The following is a 17,218-nucleotide window of genomic DNA, read 5'->3' as shown; positions in this document are numbered from 1 at the left end:
AGTTATTGCAATGGTAGCTGCTCCGGACGGTCCCTGAGGAAATCAAAAGACGGTCGAAGCGCAACATCGTTGTGTACAGGATATAAACTACGATACATATTTGGTAGGGAGCCACGTTGCGGCATCCTAAGTAAACAAAACAATGCGATTTTGATTCTTCCTATCAAATGACAAAATAAACTTCTGAGCAGCGCGGCGATCCATACTGTGTTTGCCTCGCTGTGTACATTGTATTCAGTGTGGGTGTTGAGTGAAGTGGAAATGAATATTGATTTGATCAGACTCGAAGAGAAGTTCTTTCACCGTTTCCTTTCAGTGATAAAAAGAACTTGATCAGATTAAAACATTGGCATGTGGGAGACCTAATCTTCCAATACTTATGAAATCTTCGGATATGCTATGCACTGTTCAAAAGCAAATATTGAGGTACAATCATGTACTCGTGTATGGCGTAAACATTTACCAAGGCACACTGAAGTGTCATTTAGCCGGGATATTTGCACCCTCCAGTCATCTCCGAGAACTTTGTTGGTTTATATTCTACACCAAAGCAAACACTAGAGGAAGATTATATTATTTAGTTGAGGGAACTGCTCGCAAGATGTGGCACTGTGAACAAAAACGTCACTTTCTCGTTATTAAATGCAAAGCATTTTTTAGCGAACATTTGGCACTTTGAGCGTTTCTATCTATCTATCTATCTATCTATCTATCTATCTATCTATCTATCTATCTATCTATCTATCTATCTATCTATCTAGCCGCCTACATCTGGGTACTCTCATGATTGCCTCCTTTACTTGGTGTATACGAAAATTGGCATGGGAGGGTAAGAGGATTTGACGAATATGACTGTCGGATCATGACATGAATAACGTGAAAATCCTGTCGTGTACGTCGTCAAACCCCTTCTCCCAGACACGTGTGGCACATACCGTTTACCATGGGCCGCGGTGTACGAGTGTGCGCCACGGATGATTCACAGTTATATCTACCCAGGAACGGCGAGAACAGACATTTGTAACTTAAATGCGAGAACTTTAAGAAAAACCGAGATCGGTAGCGTCGACCAGACTAATGGAAAGAATGAAAATTAGTATCCCAGCAGGAATCGAACCTAAACATTTTGCGTGGCAATCAGGTATTCTACCACAGAGCCAGGCCAGGTCAATAAACTGGTTTAGAATAACAGACTAAGCAGGCGTAATATCTGTCCAACGTCAATTGTGGTTCTGGTGCTTAGTATGTAATTTTACAAGAAGGCAATAAACACTACATGATATTCCTACGATATGTACTCCTACGATGCAGGCGTCATATCAGATTAAAGTCCGTGGTTTCAGTGTTGGCTCCGCTTTTATAGCAGTCTAATAAACACTACATTTGTATTCCTATGATTCAGCAAGCTATATTGAAGCATTGCTGGACCCCGGAGGAATACATTAACGAAAGTTACATATGATATTCACATCACCACACCGTAATCTGCACTTCGTCCGCCAGAACGACGCAGTGCCCCCTTCATTTCTAACTAGGCTGGGCGATGGCCTCATGCTGACCGAGGATACTGCCAGATTGATTGACAGCCGTTTTGTAGACTTGGCTACGTAGGCCACATACGCCCAGGTAGTCTACGAATGCAAGCGTTATCCACTGATGTTGGTCTACGTAGCACTATCCAGGCCTAGCAGCCTCGACGGCTTATACCTCACCAACGCGAAGGGTGACTTCTGATTCCGAGATGTCGCCGCCTCTATCGACAGACAACTTGTCGACGAAATGACCGAGGCATCCACGGTTTCCAACAGCTGTACTATATATCATACTTCACTACACATGGACCCCTCGTAACCGCGATCACGACCAGATCCGATAACAAGTCATGACCAGCTGCTGGTGCTCACTGATCACGGTGATGATGACCTTGTTCAAGAACTGTCAAGAACTTCTTCCCCACATGCACACGGATTCGTGAAACGTGAGTGCGTTTTCCATCATAAGGGACAAGTATAAGCACTACATATCAGCTTAGCGCTTCTGGGGTTGGCAATACCCACGTTGCCGTTGGTAGCGTTACCCAACTGTGAACAACTGGTTGTGCAACACATATGCGGCTCTTCAACATATATGTGTGCATATAAATTTTATACAAACCTTTATCGTCATCTTGTAACGTTGTGCTCAGTCAAAGAAAAAAAAATACGCCAGTCACCTTCCCGCCGCATGCTTCGCATAACTTCGACTCCCACGGTACGCGGAATCTGCCGAATTTTTTTCAATACTTCCTTGTACAGTGGTACTTGGGTCAGTCCGAACTCGCATATGATCACTGCATCCTAGCTGAAGCTCATTCATTCAATTGAAAGTAACACATTACGGTGTTCACTCGAAATACAACACGTCGTGTCGTGTGCCGTTCGTTTTATCTGCTACTTCGCCATTACAGATATTTAATTAGAAAAACGAAAGCTCAGAAACACAAATATGAAAGCAGCAAGCAGCATACGATTACCTTGTTTGCGGTATGGCCAAAGGGAGCAGAGTGATTTTTTATGAGCAGAGTGATTCCCAACACAGCACTGGTTTCATAGTTTAAGAGTATCTCTTTAAGGCGGCCGTGCTAATTTTTGGACGTTCACATGACTACGACAAGCTCTTGTATACTCTAATGCTGAAATTGACGAGTTAAAATTGGTCATCCACAATGCTACAAAGAGAGCTACACGAATTTTATTGCAGCTTCTGGATACAGACATCTGAATTACATTTTCTTACTTCCACGAACCTTCCACAATCTTTTGGCCTTTCGCAGAATTGATTAGCAATACTCGAATAAGATATTCTAATTTTTGAACTGAAGTATTACAATCTATTTTTTTTTCACGTGTCACTGTAAACATTTCCAGCGAAACCTATCTTTCTTAGAACACTTTGCCACAACCACAGGGCATGAGAGCAATATGTTTTGTCTCTTTTGCAGCCGTGTGCTCTGGCAAGCCACCGAGAACAACATATCCGCCACGTGCCAGAAACGTTAGTGTGCTCACCCTGCGCCCGTCACCTGCGCGGCTGCGCGCGTCAGCCCGCGGGGGGAGGATATTGAAATGCGATGCCCAGTGTAGTGAGTAACATCTTCGAAAGCTGGGCTGCCGAGAGGCAGCTCTTCAGCCCGGTGATTCTTCAATAACACGTCCCCCGCAGGTGGACGCTCCAATATATCACTGTGTATCCAAGGCTAGTGTCCGAGGTATTAGGAGCAAATACGAGCGTGTGCGGGTGGTGCGTCGATTCAATGCTGGGCAGCACATGTTCTCGTTCGGCCATTGATATTGGTCCTGAGCCGCGAGAGGCTGGAAAGAAGCATGGTATATATTACAATTCAAGCAAGAACGGCTGAGGGGGTAACGAGATTTCATGTCAATATATATAAAACTGAATGCTACAGCACGAGACCCTGTCGGAACAGTCAGTGCTAGCACGCCGACCCAAACTGTCGTCGCACCGGAAATCAATTAGGGCCTTACTGAACTTCTTGCGTGGCAGTGGTCTATTGAAGAGGTTATAGTACTCCCGCTCTACACCTTCTCTTTTCTTTTTCGCGCGCCCGCTCTTCTCTCCGCTCTTTTTTCCATCTTTCTTTCCCTTTTTCCCTCCTCTTAGTGTAGCAAACCGAATGCTACAATTCTCATTGGCCTCACTGCCTTTCTCTGAGTTCATTATCTCTATCTTGAGACCACGAACCGCATTGAAATTAAGGACAAAATTTATTAAATTGAACTGAATATAACAAAACCTGCAGCAATGGCTTAGCAGGAAACGTATCGCAGCGCTGACCTTGAATACTCGGGCTCGATTCCCGGTCATGGCGGCCGCATTTCTATGGGGGCGAAATGAAGGAACACCCGTGTAGTTAGATTTAGATGTACATTAAAGAGCTTCTGGTGGTCAAAATTAATAAATTGAATTAAATAAAGAGATACTAAAAGTAGCGATGTTAACCAGTTTAGACTAACCGGTATGCTACCCTACAATGAAGAAATGTATGGGAGTGTTTGAAAGTTAGATGAGTACAGAGAGTGAGAGAGACAGACCAGATACACAACGTCACCGTCTGTCAGCCGTGTGCGGTATATGACGTCGCTATTAGTCATAACCACCTGTGCAAATCTGTCTTCAAATTTTTCGACAGTGCCTTCGTCGCCTTCATTTCCGATCACTTTTTCAGGACGACGTTCTAAAATGGTTTCTACTGACCTCGTCTGTACTCAAGGCGAGCTAGAGCAATACCGAGTGATCGTCTCTGCAGACTGTAGAAAACTGGCTGAGAACCGTATGTATTATGGTTCTCCTGCCATAAGCAAGGTATGTTTACGAGGCCCACAGTATTGAGGTACCCCGCATAATTTGGCCCCATGTAATTTTGTTGTTGATATGATGTAAGGAGATCTTGGCGCACAAATAAGGCGCTGGCTGCTCCTAAGCTCCTGAAGAGATCGAAACTACAACTCACAACTTTCTCACAGTAACACAAAGACCAACAGCCAGGGCGTTAAAGGGGTCATGAACCACTTTTCCAAGTAATGATCTAATGGCCTCAGTATCGGAGTGTACTGCCTCCCGAATCGATTGCCGCAAAAATTTCTCGAATCCGTCAAGAATCAGCGGAGTTACGGGGGTTTGGCGCACGCTCCCAGCGCTTTCTCTCTTTTCTCGTGCCGGCGAGCGCACTGGAAGCTAGACAGGGAGGGATGGCATGGGGGAAAGAAGTTACGCCAGCGCGCGTCATGAAACGCGATCGCTCTCCCGCTGTGATTCGCTTGCGCGAGTGCGGCTACCGTGTACTGAGGAGTGCGGCGCCGGCAAGTGGCGGCACCCCGCGGCAAGAAGCGCATCTGATCCGAACGCCGCTCTCGATTTACGTCGGCTATCGGCCAATAAGCATGCGATGTCTCTTGCTACGTACAGCGGACAGACGCCCCGCCCACTGACGAGAGTGAGAACCGGCCTCTGTTTGAAAAGAGGGTGCCTGGGGAAACGGCAACTTCGCGCTCCGCTTGTGGCCATTACGCGGCGCGCACGACTGTAATATTTGGCAGAGCAGTTCATAGCCGTGTCAGCTTTCCGCAGGATGTGTTTTTTCAATCAGCCCAAGGGGTGCTTCATGACCCCTTTAAAATAAAAAGAACTGAGAAATCATTCTCCGGTGATTCTTTGACGTGAAATTAAACATAAGCGCGTGAGTTTTTCGCGCTTCCCCGCCTCGAAACACGGCCACACTTGCCGGTAATCTAGCGTGCGCCTTCGTGCTCAGCCGCGTGACGCCATAGCAACTATTATATGTGCGCTACTACGGCGGGTTAGAAGAAGCAGTTTTTTCCCTTTCATAATTCCTCTTGGCAGCCCATATTATTTCGAGTGAAATAGCCGTAATTTTGCATGGATGTGTTCTTACTTTATTATTACTCCTGTTTAGTGGTAAGGTAACATCAATCACGTACGCACAATGTGCACGAGGTGATTACGTAGAAGTTGAATCAGCAAGGCTTTCCTATAAATATTCCGGAAAGCAAGCTTAATCCAGACATTCTTTATTCGTTGAGGCAACTTGTTCGCACCGGTATAAATTCTCCTTTTTTTCGTACGTGCAGTAGGAAACAAATTTATTAGAGCATAGTGCGTTCGCAAAATGAACAAGAACGACAACGAAACTTCAGTACATGTTCATGCGGCGTTTCGTGTTCCAAACGAAACCGCTGTCAGGGGGCATTTCACAGGCGGGAAACAGGTAAAACAACCTTGTTCACAGGAGATGGTAATGCACGCAACTTAGTTGCCACTAATCATGCCGCTTGCTCGGCGGAACTATTCATTTCTTCTTTCGGCGGCGGCAGCAGCGCGGAACCACGCACTTCATAACTGCCACGAGTGCTCGTGCTTATATCGCTCGCGTACTAAGTTTGTTCCGGTAGGAGCAACGGCGCAGCGCTCTACCGGTTGCACTCACTGATGCAGCATTTATAGGTTTTGTTTACACTTACGGAGGCAAAGGACCACCTTGCGCTGCCGCAGTTAATTAAGCCTTGCTCAGCAAATGTTCTTTTCGCGTCTGGAACTGCCACTGCCAAGGCGTTCGCATTGCGCTCTAGACAGCTGGTGGGTGCTCGGAAAGTTGGTGGCTTGACGCAGTGCGCCACGAGTTCTTTCTACCTTTTTATTGAGTTCACAAAATCTCTAGGCATCTAAGCAGACACAGGTTTGCTTTTCTAGTGTAGTTTAGAGTTCCCTAATAGTCTCCCCAACAAATTAGAAAGCGCTGCTACCAGTAGGTATTCTTTTCCCTACGGGTCGCAATAACGGCCGACACAGCCACCACTAAAGCATGTTCGTGCCACTTTCAAACGAAACATACTTGTTTATGTCCGGCTATAGTTTCCATTTGCCATCCTGCGCTTGATGAACGGCGATGTCATCTGGAAAGGAATAGCAAACCATGTTTGTCCTTTTGTGTTTGCTATTTCTTTAGGGAACGGTGCCTTCTCCTGATTACCTTGCCCTCCTTCGAAGTCGACATCTTTTTGGGACCTTAACTTCATCTCTATACGGCCCTCCCCCGCTTTGGAATCATTTTGCGGTTATCCAGACCCATATTCCGAACTTTCAACAGCGGAGCAAGGGCTGGGCCTGACGACAGACGAGTGCCAAGAGCAGTCCCGCTCCGGTTCCCATTAACGCCCATAGATGGCGCAACTACCTCCGTTGCGGCGGGCGAAGCGGTAACCGCACTTCGAAAACGCGAAAGCGCGGCTCGAACGAACCGAAACTTGTGGTGTGTGTTTGGTGGATTCAAACCGAAGACCTTGCGGTGATTTTGCCGTTGAAGTAGTCACGGGACGTAATAGGGGAGGGGTAGGCAAACAATATCACAAAACAGCATAAAACCATAGATAATCCTAAGGGAAACACAGGAGAACCGAAGCTCTGTTGTTTTTGCAGATTTTACAATGGCTTGAGTTAGGGTAACTTTCTTTAAAAAACTGCGCTACCTTTAGCATCAGGCCATGAACTTAAAACGCACCATACATGAGTCGCCAACGACCCTGTATTCAATACTGTACCTCAGTGAAGAACGTAACTATAAAACGAGCTGCAGTTCAGAAAGGTGCAACTAAGGCAAAAGAAAGTAAGAAAACTTCGAATAAACATAAAAGGATCCTGACTTTTTTTCTTCCTCCCTCGGGGGTGCAAATGAACAGCGTTTCTGTATGTAGTATATTTTGGAAACTGATCATAAGGATGTAAAATACTGCAGAAGTAAAGCTTTGGCAAGTATGTGACTAATTATGAAAGAACTTCCTTGAAAGGACAATGTGAAAGGCCGTGAAATGCAAACGACGAAATCTAAAACCACGTTTAAAATAAACATCATTGAATGAAGAATCTAATATCATTAAAGAACTTCATCCTGCGAAACGACTGATGAAAATAAGACAAGTCCATGCTATACTGCCACAAAATTTTTCCCCTTAATAAGCGAGAGATTTGAAATCGAACACGTGAAAAATAAAGAAATAAGAACCGGACTGACTGAACCCCTATGTTAACTGTGGCCTCGGCGTTCAGGTGATACTGAATATGGAAATTTGAAAGGAGCGGCGTTCTGTTTACGAGGAGAGCACATTGAATATTTATGGGAGTGCATAGGTACATGTGGTGTCAGAAAAGGCGCTTTCGCTCTGGCTAATTTGCACACATCACTTTGATGCGCCGTCCTCAATGCACTTATGCATACATGCATTGCCAGACAGCGGCATCTACAAGTCAGGCATGAACATTTTGCTCTTTTTAGCGATCGTTATTTCTTGGCATATCATTTTAGGTTTTCTTGAAAGATTGTTAGTATTGTCGGTAGAGAATGTTGTTAGGAGAATAATACTGAAATATGAGAGAGACAGTGCTTTCAAGAATATACTGAAATGATCGAACGATATACATTATTCATAGTTGGGAGTTCGGTTGAGCAGAGGCGAGCAATACGCGTCACAGCAGAGCGAGGGAGGAGAGCAGAATGACCTTTCATGAAAAACAAAAACCGCCCCACCCAGAAGCGGGGAAGTCTGATGTGTCAGGCAACGGGGAATCGATCTGCCAAGATGCGGGGACAAATTTCCCTTCAATAGCTGAGGCAACGCAGGTCCACAGTGGTGATTGTGTAACTCACGTGACTATTCGGTGAGGGAGACGAGAGTCTCTCTCTCTCATACACACATACACACACGCACACACACACACACACGCACACACACACACACACACACACACACACACACACACACACACACACACACACACACACACACACACACACACACGAACACTCACACAGACAATAATGTATCAGAACAAAGTAAGAAAGGAAGATTGTCTGTGACCTAATACCAGTCAGCAAAGATGTGTTGGTGCTGTTTCGCCAAACTGTACAGCAACCCACCTATACAGAAACGTTATCGCAGCAATGCGGACACAACTGAATGTTGTAAGTGCCACACGCTGAAGTTGAAAAATTCACGCATTGTGACACTATCATTAAAGTTTCTGGACTTCCTTACGAATGTCCTATTATTCTTAACGTTTACGTGTTACCAAATCAATATGGTGTATGTAGTTTTGAACTATGGTTATACTTTATGATCAACCTATTCAAGAGCCCAGAAGTATAGCCAGCGCCGTATTTGCGCATTAACATCTCATATCAGGAGGGAAAAAATGCTTTTAACATGGTATGAAGGGTATTTTATTCAGTAATAAAGGCATAAAAACGCGCTCAGAAAAATAAACGTAAAGGTGGCGTGCGGAACATGCATTTGATAGCGTCAGTTATAGCAAGAAACAAATAGAACAAACAATAATTAGAGAGTTATTGTACTAAGTAAACAAGACTACCACTTTTATAAATCTTCCTTGGTTTTGTACGTATGGCATGCAAGAGCGCATGGCTTGGCATCAGATAAACGGTATACCATCTCGATATGCATATAACTATGACGGCAGATTTCTCGTAATTAGATGAAACGAAAGAAATCAGCTTGCAGTCATTATTAAAAACATTGTTTTTTCATACTAATCAGACTAGTACGAGTAGGAGCTAGAATACTTAAACCGAAATAAACCGAACATTGGCATGCCCTTTTGTTTCACAGTGGATATTGTCACTGCTTAGAGTTAACGTTTTTGCTCCTCAATGATCGGTGAGACTTTGGCGCCCAGAACTTGTGAAACAGCTGGCTTTGCGAATCGCCAGGTCTTGAATCGGGACATATATATATTTGCAAAGGGAAGCGTAGCGACTGGAGTGTTCTAGACAATATTAAAATAACAGCCTCGCGAAGTCTACAATACTTAGCAAAAACTTCTTAGACGTGAGGGATATTAAGGGCTACGTGTACATAACAGACAAAGACTACGCAGCGAAACCGAGCAGACTACCTGCAGTGTTATTGTTGTTCGTTTCCACGAGGAGTCACCTCTAAATAGTAACTTATACGTAGGTACAATGAGTCGCGACAGCTAGCTACCTTTCTATTTTTCCGTTTTCCTTTATGCGCTACTTACGCTGCAGCCAACATGGCTTTACCGGGCGACGCCAAGTGCACGTTCTTCAGCGTGCCACCAAGCAATCGCTACAATGGGTGATGCCGTGCTACGAAGTTTTTTCCGGGGGCGTTCTCTGCTGAATAATTGAGGTGCACGCTAGTTAGTTCGCGTCTTGCGAACGAGATGCTGGGAGGGAGCCAAAACTTGCCACTGCCGTAGGGGACCTCGAAAGCACTCCCTACACGCTGTAGCCTTTGCAGAGGAAGCGACGGTGGCCAATGTTTCCTGGTCTCTTATGTCGCGTGCGCTCCTTTAGGTAATGGCGGGCTGCCTGGCACAGCATAAATGCTACGTTCGCGTGCAGCGTATACCGAAATTGGATGTGAAATTCTATGAGCGTAACACACTACTACTGAAACAAGACGTTCGAGAGAATGCTCCACTTAGACTAATAAATATGCAGCTCGTTATCTACACACTCGTGCGACTGAATGAAGCAGTTGTGCGCTGCACTTTATTGGGCGCAAGAGCTTTACAACCGATCTACGAAAAACAACATGGCTACTTCAAATTTTTCTGGTTTTTCAGGTACCCGCTCTCACTGACCAAAACACACTCAATCAAACACGCTGCCAGCTGCTTAAGACATGCTGGCATGCTGAGCTCTTGTCGGAATGTCTACCAAAAATATTTTCAATGCTAACAATAGCACACACAAGAAGTGCTCTTTTTACACTAAAAGTACGTTTCTGTAGGTCTATTTTATTCTCTGGCACAGAGAAGCTTGTTCAACAAATGAATAACGTTTTCATTCCTCGGCTTGATGATAACAGACTAACTCGGTCACACGTGTGCAAAAACGTCTGTACTGCTTTGCACCTTCTGACATTTTGTTTCAAAAACATTTGAGTTTGGAAACCTGGTCTCTCTTGATGCTGCTACGCCCGCAACATTAGCCCCGGGCAAGGGTATCGCTGTGCATGACACGTATTTAACAAACACTCCCAACGTTCGCAGTGTTTCCTTTTTTTTCAGCGCACCTACGCTAGTGGAGCTTTTCAATCACAAAAACTGTCAGCTATTATTCCCGATTTCATGTTCTTTCACGTGCGTAAACGGGCTCCACCATCGAAAAGTTTTAACGCCTCTTCCTGATGATCAGAGCTTTCGTCCGAAAGCAAACAACAAGCTACGATGCAGCTTGTATTTTCTAGGGTTCGAGCGTTATGCCAGGCTAGCGCTCAGGCAAGCCAGTCACGGAGGAAAGCTTCCCATTTGCCGGAACCCGACGAACAAGACGAATAACCTGCTGATCTGTCGACTATCCACTCCGTGCACCGCGCCGCAACCATTAACTGGATACAGGGTGAGCGAAAGAAACCCGAAAAGCACATCAAAGTTCCTACGGGAAAAAGTTTTGCCTTGCAGGAAGTTGTTTCAGTGGCGCCATCTTCAATGGGCCTCGTCGTTCGTAAGCTGCGAAGATAAAGCAAAGCAAATTGCGAAGGAGGAGTGCTTCGAGTAGCTGCTTGCGAGTAGATAAGAAAGAACTGTTGCCATCGGCACTTTCCGTGAAGGAGCCTTTCAAGTGGCAGTTTAGCTCGTTATATTTCTTTGGAGAAGAGTGCCCTGGGAGGAAATACAACCGCTCTTTTTTATATTCGATAAAAACGCACTTGATGTAAAGCACACACACACACACACACACACACACACACACACACACACACAAGAAAAGTGAATACGTTATGCGTGTGCAACACTGCATAATTCCACAACTTCAAAAGAGTTTCCTAACGCAAATTCGCTTGAACGCACGGACTTTGTTCAGCAGTATGTTATTACCAGAAAACTAGTCCTACGCAAGAGCGCTTATAGGATATGTAATATGCTGTGAACTAGTTCACTGCTTGTTGTATAGAGGTCGGCCTGCATCTTGTGCGAGGAACCAAGAAGATGCAGTAGAGATATGTCTCGTATCTCTCGATCAAGAGCTTTGGTGTAGTGGCCATGCAAATTCGCTCTCAGACAAAGATGCGGTGCTGTTGTACGGAAGAGACTACATGATGTGGAAAATCCCATGAAGAACAACTTTTTATTTTGATTTGAGTTGAACCACTTTGCACAGGTTGATCTCCTCAGGTTGATGTCCTCCTCTCTCCCGAAAAAAAGTATGTAGGTTGATTTTTCACTGATGAGGACAGGCCAAGCATTGATAGGTGGGATTTCATTTTCGATATTGCAGCCGTGGATATCTGTGCCAAATTTTTGTTGTAATCATGTGAGCTTGAGTGCGTAGTTTTGTATATTTCTTTAAAACCTGAATTACTTGGCTGCTAAATAAAGTCATATTATATATTTCGCCACTAAATGTGAGAGGTATGGCCTGTAAGCTGCTGTTCGTTGCCGTATATCCTGTTGAAGATCGCAATAGCTGAACTGTCAACGACCAACAGAATGTTAACAAGAATAGTTTAGTAGGCATCGCAAACGTATATTCGCTAAGTACTTATACCGAAAATTTATGCAGCAAACGCAACAATGTGTACCCAGATTGCATGACGGGCTTTCGGCGAGGCAGGTCATCCGTCGACAACGTAATTGACCTCACAACCTTTGCCCAGCAGCAAAAGTACCTCAAGCGCATATCACTGGCGCTATTTCTCGATGTGAAAAGGGCGTACGACAACGTAACACATGACGCGATCCTCGAGTCGCAGGAGGCTGTCGGAATTGGTGATCGGATGCTTCAGTGGATCCGCGATTATTTGACGAGGAGGTCCTTCTTTGTGCAGACAAAAGATGGCCCCACTGCCAACCACTATACTTCCCGTGGCGTCCCACAGGGCGGGGTATTGAGCCCCACTTTGTTTAATCTTGTGATGGTCGGTATTCGTGAGCTTTTACCAAGTACTGCTCACATATCAATATATGCTGACGACATTTGCCCTTGGTCTTCGGCTGTGACCCGTCTTCAAGTGCGCGCAAGAGTCAAGCAGGCTGACACCTTAACCTGCTCATATCTCCGCAAACAGGATCTTTCTGTCTCTACCGAGAAATGTGCGTTGGTCGCATTTACACTCAAGGCCATGATACCATATCCTGTTATTATCAACGGCCAAAATGTCTCATACCAGAAGAACCATCGCTTCCTAGGTGTGATTATTGACAGGGATCTTTCGTGGAGCGCCCACTGCGCTTACTTGAAGAGAAGACTCATTTCCATCGTTCGCATAATGCGGTTCCTCCGCGGGAAAACTTGGGGCACATCGATACGATTCATGATGCAGCTTTACAGAGCACTGTTTCTGGGATTTTTACGTTACAGCTTGCCGGTGCTGGCCTATACATGCAAGACGAACATCCGCACCCTCCAAAGTTTGCAAGGCCAGGCACTACAGACGTGCTTAGGATTACCACGCTGCCTCTCAACGCACGGGACAATTACGATCGCAAGAGAGCATCCGATTCCAATATACGTCACTACTGACAATTTAAGAGCTCACAATAGACATCTCTGCCGAGTTCCCGGTCACCATATTGCTGCGTTGCCACTTCAGAGACCGCAAGCCATGTTTTCAAAGATTGTTTCGACTCATAGAGAATGCCTTCCGTCGGGCTTTACTCCAGCAGCAAGACCACTGTCGCCTCCCTGGTGCCTACAACAACCACAGGTACGCCTCACAATTCCGGGAATAACAAAGAAGAGCCGTCATTCGACAGTGGCCCTACGACAGGCGACATTGTCACTACTCAACGATGAGTATGGTCAAAGGACACAAATTTACACCGATGGATCAGTTTTAGCCGACAGCTCCACAGGTGCTGTTGTTATTACAGCCTGCCAAGTGACTGTCAAGTTTAGAGAGTCCCAAAGGACGACATCAACAACAGCGGAGCTTGCCGCCTTAGGTGCTGCCATCCTTTATATCGCGGAAGCCCAGCCTCAAAAGTGGGCTGTCTTTTGCGACTCTAAGGCATCCCTTCAGAGTCTGCAATCAGCTTTATGACGAAGAGTGCACGAGCAGTTAGTGAACGAAATGAGAGAAGCTCTTCACCAAGCTTTATAGAAGGAACATGACGTTGTGCTCCAATGGCTGCCAAGACATTGGGTGTTGTGGGTAACAACCTCACTGACGATGCTGGCCGGTCCGCCCACGAGGATGCCCAGACAACCCCAATACCATTGTCGAGGACAGACGCTGCAAGGGGTCATCGCTCGTTCGCTGACACAATGTCGCAAACTTGGTTGAGTGACCCCAGTGTCTCGAACCGTCGCCTACATGAGCTAGACCCATCGAGGAAGCTCCAAGTTCCATCGCACCTCTCCCGCCGTGATGCAACTTTACTGTGCCGCCTGTGGTTAGGAGTAGCTTTCACGAAGGCGTACTCTTTTCGCATAGGAATAGCAGACATCTCAAGATGCGACTCGTGCAATAGCAACGAAATGATAGAAGATCTAACGAAACGATAGAACATCTACTGTGTTTCTGTGGACGTTTTGTGAACGAACGAAACGTTCTGTGCAATGCGCTGAACAAGTTAGACGACAGACCGTTTTCTGAAGAGAAGACCCTGGGATCGTGGCCCTACGCATCGAAGGCCAGCAAAGCGACGCGAGCACTGCTACTGTTTTTAAAATCGACCGGCTTAAGCGACCACTTGTAGTCATTCAATGGACAGGCGCATAAGTACCATGACATGGCCATCTTCCCTCTTCTTTCTTTCTTTTAATCCCTTCATCCCTTTCCCCCAGTGTAGAGTAGCAAAGCGGACGCGCGTCTGGTTAACCTTCCTGCTAAAGTCCCTAGATTTTTCCCTGTTCTTTCTTAGGTACCCACAACCACTGAAGCGCCGGCGACGAATCTCATTGGCTAACGCTCGTTTTCGGTAGCCATGTTCTTCCTAACTCTTTTCCAGCACCTGGTGAAACGCGTCCCCCATTCACTAATGACAGGGGGTTGACGGGAGGAGAAAGGCGCGTCGCGGTAGCATATTGTCCGCTGAAAGATGCGTGGCTAATGTACTTAGTCGCACATGGCTTTGTAAATCTTCCAAGTTAGGAAGAAAATGGCGTCGGACGCCAGCTGCGCGTGAGAGAGGGCCTTGAAAGGAGGCAGTTGTCGGTACTTAAGTAAAAAGGAAAAATCTAGGGACTTTACTCCCTGCCTTTCATTCATTTCCATCCTCCTCCTATGCAGCCATAATCTAAAATTTGCGGCAATTGAATTTTGGTGATTCTCTTGTTTTTTTACACTGGTTTTCTTTCTTGAGGTACAATACAACCCCCCCCACACACACACACATACACACACACACATGCACACTCAGACACACGCAAATAATTCATCGCAAAAAATGGCATGTAAAATATCAGCTACAACAACGAAGGAATTATTAAACGGAGACGCATCAATAATTTCTCCCTGAAGCTTCAGTCAAAGTGGAATATATATATATATATAGTTTACTTCGTGGGAAAGAGGAAACTTTTCTGTTTTAACGAGACAGAAACACGACTCTAATGCGCGTCACTATGGCAAATTTAAACACCTCACTTTTCGAGTGGGTTACTTGTTATTCATTGAATATAAAGTGAACCGGACGTTAAGTGCACTAAATACAACTATTTCAAAAAGCAACTATTTCAAAAGTGCGGTTTATACACGCATTTTCACGGTAAGAAAGTCTTGGCCCACTTGGGAGCGTCTGTAGAAGATTTATGAGTCATCTAGGACCGCTTACTGATAGGTTGTTCTTCTATCGCTGAAAATTTCATATTCTATATATAGATATAGCGAGAAACTATTGAGCACATTGAAACGGTGCACATGTGTAATAAAAAATATAATCCAGCTATTATTATTTTCATATTACCATGCTTTTTTTATATTAGGAGTTACTACTGGAAAGTTATAAGTTTCCAGTATTTTTATTCCGACGTTTTCTTGCGCCTCCAATCGAAGTTACATCAGACGAGTGGGCTGAACTCTGCACAACTTGTAAAGCCCTCTAAAATCTGGGAAACACTTTTATGTGCTATTAATCGCAATGGTTACAAGTAACGCTAACACTTTGAACTTTTGTCTATATACGTATGCCGATTACCATGCCCCTTATTTCTTTCCAAATATAATAAAGATGGCTTGTTTCGTTCACCAACTACTCACGTAAAACCATTCATCAAGCTTGTGTAATGCATAAAATTATAGCGTTAAAAGAGGTGCTCAGTAATTACACTTTTGGAACATATTACAAGATATTGGAACACAACAAAGTAGATATATGCTATGTGGCAGTGCAAAACTGACATGTCAGTGAAGAACAACAAACATTTCCGGTCAAGCACTCTGACAATATGTGGCGTACCACTAGGTGGTTCAGATCAGTGTAGGCGCTAACGCGTTAAAGTAACGCCGTTACCGGTAACACGTTACTTTTTTCGGTAATTTAGTAACGTACTCGTTACCATTTCGAAACTGTAACGGGTAACGTACTTACGTTAACATTTTTCGGTAATGTGAGGTGTCACGTTACTCATTACTTTTTATTCCAATTATCCCGGAAGTCCTGCACAAAATTCATTCGTCTCGCAGGCGCAACATTTCCACAGCAATTTTTTTTGTCGCAGCGGTGGACTGCTATCGGCCTGCCAGTCGTCGATAAACTAATATATTCTAATGTGTCCGTCGAGTGCCTATTTACGCTGGCTGCGGACGTATTCACCAAGAAGCGAGGCAAGCTGTCCGACGACAGCTTTGAAATGCAGCTGTTGCCTAAATTCAACAAGTTGTAGCGGTCAGCAAGAAGGTGTAGCTGTCAGCAAGTTGAAGTTGAAGTTGAAGTTTATTGCCACATAGTTACAAAACATGTATACGCAGCAAGGATGGTGGGATAAAAGCTGCATATAGGCAGCTTGACTGGTCCCACCTCCCCATACAATAACAGCCGCAACATGACAAATATTCCCATTTGTTGCAATCTTAAAATAAAAATACACAAAGCAAAGTGATAAGCATCAGCAAGAAACACACATTTTCAAGAAACACAAAAGCAAGGTTGATATTCATAATATTAGTTGAAGCAATGCGTTTTTAGGAAGATAACGTATGTTTTCATCGCATAGTTTATATTTAGAGTGGAGGGAAGACGGTAGGAAAGTGTTTGAAAACCATAGTTTGTGCGTGGTCGCGGAACTACCCAATGTTCAGTGTGTCGGTTTAAGCGAGATGATTGGTTGGTTAACAAGTTTGCGATGTTCCTAATATGGGTAGTACCCTTAGTCGTTTCACGTTTAAAAGAACACATAAGCTGATACTCATATAGATGGTCAACTCGGATAATTTTGAACTTTATAAACAGATCACGCGTATGGTCATTGTAGGGTACATCACCAATAGCCCGTAAGGCTTGCTTCTGCAGTATGATTAGATGACCTAGTGATTGTTTTGTGCTGTTTGACCAAACGAGGTGACAATAACGCAGATGTGAAGCAAATAGTGCATTATATATCATGAGTTTCTGTTGTATTGGTAGCAGTCTCTGGCACCTGCGCAACATGCCTAAGGCTTTGCAAAGCTTAGATTTTAAGTAATCGGTATGGTGGTCCCAAGTCATCAGTTCATAA

The sequence above is a fragment of the Rhipicephalus sanguineus genome, chromosome 2, assembly GCF_013339695.2.
Source record: "Rhipicephalus sanguineus isolate Rsan-2018 chromosome 2, BIME_Rsan_1.4, whole genome shotgun sequence".
In the NCBI taxonomy this organism is placed as follows: Eukaryota; Metazoa; Arthropoda; class Arachnida; order Ixodida; family Ixodidae; genus Rhipicephalus; species Rhipicephalus sanguineus.
The sequence above is the reverse complement of the archived record's forward strand: the minus strand, read 5'-3'. Positions refer to the sequence as shown.